This window comes from Miscanthus floridulus, chromosome 8 (genome assembly GCF_019320115.1).
Source record: "Miscanthus floridulus cultivar M001 chromosome 8, ASM1932011v1, whole genome shotgun sequence".
In the NCBI taxonomy this organism is placed as follows: Eukaryota; Viridiplantae; Streptophyta; class Magnoliopsida; order Poales; family Poaceae; genus Miscanthus; species Miscanthus floridulus.
In genome coordinates this window covers 48,622,070-48,630,512 of record NC_089587.1, presented here as the reverse complement: position 1 = coordinate 48,630,512, position 8,443 = coordinate 48,622,070, and the positions used below count along the sequence as shown (strand labels likewise).

General features: G+C 41.3%; 1 long non-coding RNA gene across 1 annotated transcript; it reads right to left on the bottom strand.

The window, feature by feature from the left end:
- Nucleotides 1-3,575: 3,575 nt before the first annotated feature.
- On the bottom strand, nucleotides 3,576-8,228 carry LOC136471921 (uncharacterized). Its single transcript, XR_010762154.1, has 8 exons — nucleotides 8,168-8,228; nucleotides 7,456-7,839; nucleotides 6,760-6,855; nucleotides 6,561-6,665; nucleotides 6,353-6,440; nucleotides 5,745-5,860; nucleotides 4,349-5,068; nucleotides 3,576-3,759 (listed from the first exon to the last, which is right to left on the bottom strand). It is a non-coding gene; the product is annotated as an uncharacterized lncRNA (long non-coding RNA).
- Nucleotides 8,229-8,443: the final 215 nt, after the last annotated feature.

The window sequence follows — 8,443 nt, the reverse complement described above, 5'->3', positions numbered from 1 at the left end:
TATAGGTCCAAGCGTGTGAAACTGGGTCAAGCCTCTGACACCAGAAGGGCGTGGGCACGCCTTGACGTGACCCATGGCCATGTCAGGCCACGCCTAGGGGTTCGCATCGCCAACAGTGATGGGTGAGTGGGCGCTATGCTGCCTAATCCCTGTACGGCCGCTGACAGGCATGTCGGTTCACCACACCATCCACTGGGATGGGATGGAACGCCACGACCAGCTGATGACGTCAAGGCATGGCACCAGTGATGAACAGGGCCACGTCGTGGAGTCATCACCGTCATCATCTATAGGACCGGCGAGACCCACATAAAGGAGATGAAGGACGCCGCGATCATGGGGGCCTTCTACTCCCTCGCTTTTCTTCTTCTCTTTCTGTAACCTGCGCCTTTCCCTTCACCTATAATAGGGGAAGCATGACGCCCCGAGAAGGAGGCACGAGCACACTGCTGAACGAGCTCAGGGAGACTCAACTCTATTTGATCTTTCAACCAGAGACTTGGGACATTCTTTCTTTCTCGCCCGTTTGTAACCCCTACTACAAACTAGTGTCGGTAACACGAGCAGCAGCAGACTGGACGTAGGGACATTCTGCCCAAACTAATATAAATCCTTGTGTCCTCTGAGCACACCATCCGGGCCAGATGCGCAGATACAAATTTAATAGCCGGTGGTTCGTAACACCGACAGAAATGGGTTACAAGTCGTCCCTATGGGTTAAAACAACTTAAAAGTGGTTTTCTTCCTGCTATTGGTTTCCATAACATTCATCATATTCTATGCTTAGCCCGATCAAGTTTTGATACCTGCTAAGCTATCAGTCATTGTTAAATAGGTTAATGTACCATATGGTTAAAGCCGTCATTACTTGGAAGTAATACTTGTTGGTTTTTAGGCCCCGTTCGCTTTGCTGAAAAAAGCTAAAACATTGTTCTGGCTGATTTGTTATGAGAGAAAAATACTGTTTCGGCTAAAAAAACAAGCTGAAGAAGACAGATTATAAGAGAAGCGAACAGTGCCTTAATTAGTACTCCATCCATCCTAGGAAGAATGCAATTCTAGCACAGTATTATGGTTTAGTATTCTAAGTTCGATCAATTATAGATAAAAAAGTATCAATATTTATGATATCAAATAAATATCATTACATTAATTATGAAATATATTTTTATAATAAATTATTTTGGAGCTATAAATGTAAATAGTATTTACTAGAAATTTAGTTAAACGTGAACCACTTTTTTGCATTTGTTTCTGGACAGATGGAGTAGTGTACAAAGTGGATTCTGAAACTTTGAAAGGCTGGCAGCCTGCATTGATTTCTTCAGAAGATTCTCGTGATGACCAGGAAGCAACATCACTTGAACTGTGCAATTTATGGTAGGATGATCAGGGATGAGAGATGATCAAAACCGTATCTATGAAAAAAGTGATCTATATCATCACGTTCGTTTCGTCGTAAATAATCATGGATTATTTACTGCTGACTGGTTTGGTGTGAGAGAAAAATACTATTTCAGCTTATAATCCACGATCGTATACGAGCAAGCGAACATGCTATATATCTATATGTAATATGTAAACAAATATATCTACATCTGGCAGTCATATATGTAATACGTTCTACTCCCTCAGTCTTGAAATATAGTACATTGTGAATTCTAAAATTTAAGAAATGTTTAAGAAATTATTAATGGCTGATTAAGATGGTATTGTTTGACTTGAAGATTTATTCCTTCTCATTTATATTTCAGAAAATGCTCTAACCTGAGCGTTCGGATGTCGGACGCTGCACCCACTCTCTGCGCCACCCGTGCTGCACCCACCTGCCCTCTGTGCCAACGCCGCCCGTGGCACCCCCACCTGGCCCTATGTGCGCTGCCGACGAGCTCAGCAGTGACCTCCATGCGACACCCACCCGCCCACTGCGCGCACTGCCGCCTGTGCTGCCCCCACACCTACCCTCTGTGCGCCGTCACCCAACTCCGCGTCGTTGTCGAGCACACCGGTGACCTCCACGCGCCGACGAGCCTCCATTTGCGAAGCAGCAAGGAGATGTTTGCGCTCAAAGAGCATGTTTCAAACGTATGTTTCAAATATTTCAGGTGTTTCAAAGGTATGTTGCAAGTGTTTTATATCGATGTTGCAAAAGTAGATCGAAATGTTTTACACGTTGCAATGACAAAATATGCATGTTGCAGCCTATATTTCAAGTGTTTCAGATTTGTAAATATTTCATCTGGATGTTGCAAAAGTAGATCAGAATGATGCACATGTTGCAATGACAAAATAATACGCATGTTGCAAACCTATGTTTCGAGTGTTTTAGGTGTTTGTTGCAATGGTTATACACGCATGTTTCAAGTGTTTCATCTGTTTCAGACGTATGTTGCAAATATTTCATCTTAATGTTTTAAAAGTAGGTCTGATGTTGCACATGTTGCTATAGCTATACATGCATGTTTCAAGTGTTTTATTTGTTTCAGACGTATGTTCCAAGTTTTTTATTTGGATGTTTCAAAAGTAGATCTCAGAAAAGCACATGCTGCTGCTGCTGCTAGTACGCCGCCATGGGTCACCGTGCGCGCCTGTTGTTGTTGCTGTTGCCGCGCCAAAATGCTCACCCCATAACAAAATTTTATAGTGTATATATATATATATATAAAGATCGTTCCAATTCACAAAAGAAATTGGTTGAATCTTGTAAAGAACTGCTCCAGTTCATTAAATTAATTATTCCAATTGACGAGAAGATTTTTCCCCCAAATATATCAACCAAAAATGTTGCCATCACATTTGATGTCCAACCCAGTTCTAGTCATTTCGAGCTCGTCGCAAATTCTCCGAGCCATCTTCACTCAAGAAACATGGCGGCACCAGTTTGCTCAGGAGGAAACACATTGCTGTACAACTGTTCATCCTAGTCAAGTCCCAGGATCGACGTGGTGGATTCAGCAGTGAATGTCCAACTTGAATGCGAGCTGACTTGCAAAATCAAGGACATTTGGAGGTAGCCTTGAATTTTTGAAAGGCCAAACTCATACCATATATCAGGATTGTTACCATTTGTGGACTTCCCCTTAAAAATTGAAGTTTGAACTGAAGTCAAATTTAAATTTTAGAGGTTTCAAAAATTAGCAAAACCTTGCAAAAAAAAAAAAACCCCTTGCGTCGGTTCTCCACTTCCAGGCCCAATGGCCGGGCAGGCAGCCCAGCCCAGAGGGAAACCCAACAAAGCCTGCCTCACGTTGCGCCTTCGTCGCCCGCCAGCCCGGACTCCGCTCGCGACTACTTTCTTTCCTTCCGCGCCTAGTCAGTCGTCTTCTCCCGTGGGCCGTGGCGGCTGTTCTGCAGCGCCTCTGCTCGGTGTTCTCGCCGGACGCTAGTCGCGGCTCGTGGACATCAGCGCGTTTGTTTAAAACTAGTATGTTACGCGCGCCTTTGCGCGCGTCGTAAGTTAGGCGAAAGTGCATCCATCGAGCTGATATGTATATATGTTATATAGAGAAGCTGGAACGTTGGTTTGAATGACAATGTCAAGAATATTCACTTAATATTGTGCTAAACTGTTATACAACCGAGAAAGGTATCTAAATGGGAAAAGAAAGTTTCTACTTTTGCTGATGGTAAACACACGAGAACAGTATTGCTGGATTGCTTCGCGGATGTCTTCTGAAAATATATTGCAACTTTGCTTCCTTTCATCTTCAATATAAATGCGTATGCTAGCTGCATTTTCCCTCAACGTAGCATTATGACCTGCAGGGTACAGGATAGAAAGAGGAGAAAAGACAATTAGCTACACACAGAAGGCACACATAAGCAACTCGTTTTATTTTGCACCACGCGAGGAATACACAATGCTCCCAAGGTGCCTAAACAAAATAAGCAATGAACTCCGAGACAGTTTGACATCCTTCATGAAACCCCCTAGAGAATCACAGAAGGTCATCGTTGGGGTTGATTATATATTGGAGCATCTCTGAGAGAGCTATCTAAAACCACACTAAAAAACCGAGACAGTTTGACATCCTTGCTTCCAATCTTTTCGCGCTCGATAAAATCCGAGGCAGAGGCAGAGCCCTCTTTTTTCTTTTCTTAGCAAACTGAAAAGATCGCAGAAAAATAGTTTGGCGCAAAGAGAAGAAAAAAGAAGAGGCAGCTGCTTTGATGACACACGAAACCTCTTTGGCATCAACACAACATTCTATACACATAAAACATAAGCAGATGATTTCTCTATAGCCAAGGCGGCCATTGTCAAGTAGTCATAAATAGAGAATGTATGTATTAAAATACTAAATAAACAGGTTGAGAATGAAGTACATAAATAGACTAAGAAACTTGCCTTGGGATGAGTACATGGCCGTATCATAGAAGAAGTGAGATATAGTTTGTAGCAATTCTTTGAAACCAAAGCTGGTGCAAAAATAATTAGCTACATGCTGGCAAGTATATATTTTCTTTGGTACACAGAAACAGAAGAGGGGACGAAGAAACAATAACAAAGAATTTTAGCTAATATGGAGACGACATTAGGAAATCAATTTAACAATTTGAACATATTAGTCATGCAAAGCAAGTACCTTTAGGTTTATACAGGTAAGATACACATGTTGCATACAGCGCGCGTTCATAAATACAGATAATTTTGTGTGATAGTAGAAGATGAAGATATATTTTAATTTATGGGCTCAAAAGCATCTAAGAGTTACATATAAATATATAAAGAGCTTTGTATATGCATTACAGATGGTGTGTACCACTTGGAGAATCCAAAAGCTGAGTACATTATGATACGAACACCTGCATTTACTGATGCAGCAGGGTACAAAGCGCAGTAGCTGTTAAATTCAAAGGGGGGTGTGGAGCTGATTCCTGGTGTAGTATGGAAAGCACAAAGATATACATACACAAAATACACAAGAAGCTCTATTTATTCTGCATACAGCAACAACTTTTGATAAAGTCAGACATGTTACATACGCATACACGCCACACGCCGCGAGATTGAGATAGGATCCAGCTGGTCCTCCACTGAATTTGGAGTGTGCACATCTCTCCATGCCTGTGACAAGACACAGAATTAGGGACAACCTGTAGAATATAGGAAGAGTACCAAAACAATTAATTTTATTTGACATCTCCGATCTTGAACGAAAGCAGATAAATAGTATGCTGTTCTGATTGGAACATTATATGTCGAACGGTTATGTGAAAAGAAACCTATGTTCGTGTGTGTTCCCTAAACTCATAAGATATAGTTATGACAAAATAGGATAATGTAAGCCACTAATATATCCGCGAATTTACCTGTGTTAGTCATACCTACAGCTGGGAATAGGGAAAAAAATAAAATAGCACCTAGTTATGATAAAATAAACATTAATTAGACAGGTTATTGTAAACTATAAAAAATTGTGAACTTGTAGGAGGTTAAGGTCAGTGTCATAGGTATTATCAAATGCTGCAAGTTGACAGTAATTTGTGTATGGCATACATGTATTTGAAATCATAGATACGAATCTGGAAGGGATACCTACGTCATCACACGTGTGTAGGTTTAGAGCTGCAACTATTAAGATTTTCTGTTTTTTTGTTTCACGAGAGATCAATCTAGAAATAGCTAACAATTAAAAAGGAGGGTAAAAAAGATATTAGTAACAGACTAAGGAATTTAGCGGAACCAGTTAAGTAAAGCCTAAGGTGTGATCACACAATGGGTGGAGGCAGAGGATCTGTACCTTGGGCAATAAGCGCTACAAAGGTTGATGATTTTGCCATTTGATCGGAGCGCTGTCCTCAGTAAGTAGCTGTTGTTGCTCTTGGAATTTCCAGAGTTTGAAAAAGGGGTAGTAATCTGGAAACATTGATAATCGGGGGTGTAACAAAGTGTACGGTGAGATGTACTATGCGTAGTGTACGAAGAGGAAATAGGTGAATATGAGATTAGTTGTTAGTCATATAGTAGTTTCCAGGTAAGCAGCAACCAGTAAATGTAGTGTTTGACATGTAAGAAAAATATATATAACAATTGTTCTTGAGAGGTATCTACTTAGTCATTTAGCACAGATTTCTGAAGGACATAGATGGGTTGCTTCTAAATCATGCGCCTCTATAATGGTCATGGAACATCCACATAAGGATTTAGATAGTTTGCTGGTTCTGAGCTACGAAAATAAGCGGTACTTAAACAGGGGCATTCAAAGTTGTGGTGATAAGCATATTAAAAATACAGAAGAGAATTACTGTGCAAAGCTGCTAACCAAGTGGAAACACATTTTCGAGTGTCCATTGTTATATACAGGCTGGAGGCGGTGTACAGAGCTGCTATATTTGTGAGTAAACTTACAGGGTTTTTTTTAAGCAGACAACGAACAGTATCAATGTTGAAATCCTTAGCTTGTGCACCCCCATAAGATTACTTGGAGCTTTGTGTCCTTGCAAAATATGGGAATAGCATTTTTTCCCCATACGTCGATTTAAAAAAAAACAAATTATTATGAAGATGCAAGGCGGTGACCAAGTACTGAGAGCTCTTTTTAGGTAAAAACACTTACCACAGATCCTTTATGAGCACCTCTCTAAGGGTAGTTAGCTTGTCCTTGCCTCTGGAAATTATATAGGAATTGGTGGCTGAATATCAATGATGAAACCAATGACATCTGCAAATATCTATGTTAAATAAAGAATCGATGGTGTGCATGTATAACGATAAATAAAAATAGGATGACAAATGGCATCACAGGATCAGCATACTTATCACAAGGGAGGATTGTGCATGCTGTATGTGAGTGCACCGAAATTGGCATGTCTGTGAACTGTGTTCCATGGAATTTTAGTGGTATCAGGTGCCTGCAATTAGAATAGCCATGTTTTGACTAGGAAGGAAAAGATGAGAAGAGGAAGCAGGCATAAACAGGTGCAGCTAATGCGAAAATATTTTTGAATTGGTAGCAGAGGCTATATCGAGTCGCGGTCTCATCGCATTGCACAAGCGAGGGTAAGGCTTACCACTGACACAATTCCCCAGACCCCGCACAGAGCGGGAGCTCTCTACACTGGGTACACCCTTTTAGAAGAGGCTATATGAAATTTCTAGATCATGTTTGTGCTGTGATATAATAATTCAGGGCATAATTTCCAGAGGCTATATTTACAGGTTTCAGATTATAGCAGAGGCATAATTTTCAAAACCTCTATGCTACCCCAAAGCATACATGAAAATTTCCCCTGAACCTCTATGCTACCCCAACCCTTCTTTCAATGGGGGCACCTATCATGATATATCAAATTTGCAAAACTATAAACCGTATATATTAAATAAATGCGGTGATAACAATTAATACTCAATTGAAGATGTTATAAAAGGAAAAGGGAAAAACACACATAGAATTTCCATGACTTAAATGGTCCCATTTTTTTTTATCCATAAAAAAATGGCAAACATCTTACTTTTGAGGATGACAGCTGCAGCTTCACCTGTTAGGATAGTAGGTGTATACTGCGTTTTGATTTTTTTTGCTTTAATTAGCATGATCTCTCCCTCAATGCAGAGAAATTAAGACTCGGCCATGACCTGCAACAAAGAAACTGTAACAGAGACACATGGTGTGGTAGAACAAAAGACAAATGGAACAAGGTCAAGTCATAGCACTGAAGAATCACAAGTGCCATGGGATACCGGTGGTTTGACATTTTTGCATCGACCTGAGGGCAAGTCAATTTTTATGAAGAGGAGAATGTGAGGAATCATCCTAGGTATGAACTGGAGTTGTGCCATGGGCCATGTTGCCTACTGGACCAACCAGCTGAAGGGCAACACCACAAGAAGAGCAGCTGCATCAGAAAGGAAATTCAATGAATTGAATAAAGAGACATGTCTTGTTCATCTCCTCCGGTTCCTCTCCTTCTAGCCCTTCTCCCTAGGTTCAGAGCTATCTTCCTTCCGCAATTCCGATTCTCCATTCCTCCATCCAAATTGCTTGCTAAACTCGAGACATCCCTCTTCCAAGAGGTTGTCTAATCCAGTTTGTACCCAAACTGTTATGCCATCAATGGAGGGGTACGCTAACACATAACTCCCAATCTCAGATCAGAATCACCCAATCCACGAATTAATCACAGGTTGAAGTGGTTAAAGGAGAAAAGAAGGAATGAAACGTACTATTCTTGGCCTGCAGCAAGCTCCTCCCTGTAGATCTGGAGCTCGGATGGAAGACGCTATCTGCTCATGCAGAGCAAACAGAAGTACAGAACCAGCCCATCAGCTACGAGATCGGAAAGCGAAACAGACAGCAAGAAACACCGGAGCAAAGAGGTCGTACCAGACAGGAAAGGACCATTCGCCGCAGAGGTGAGCCCAGCCACCACGACAGTCGAGATGAAGAGGACCAAGAGCCGATGGCCGGCCACCGCCATGCGCCCGGACACAGCAAGCAAG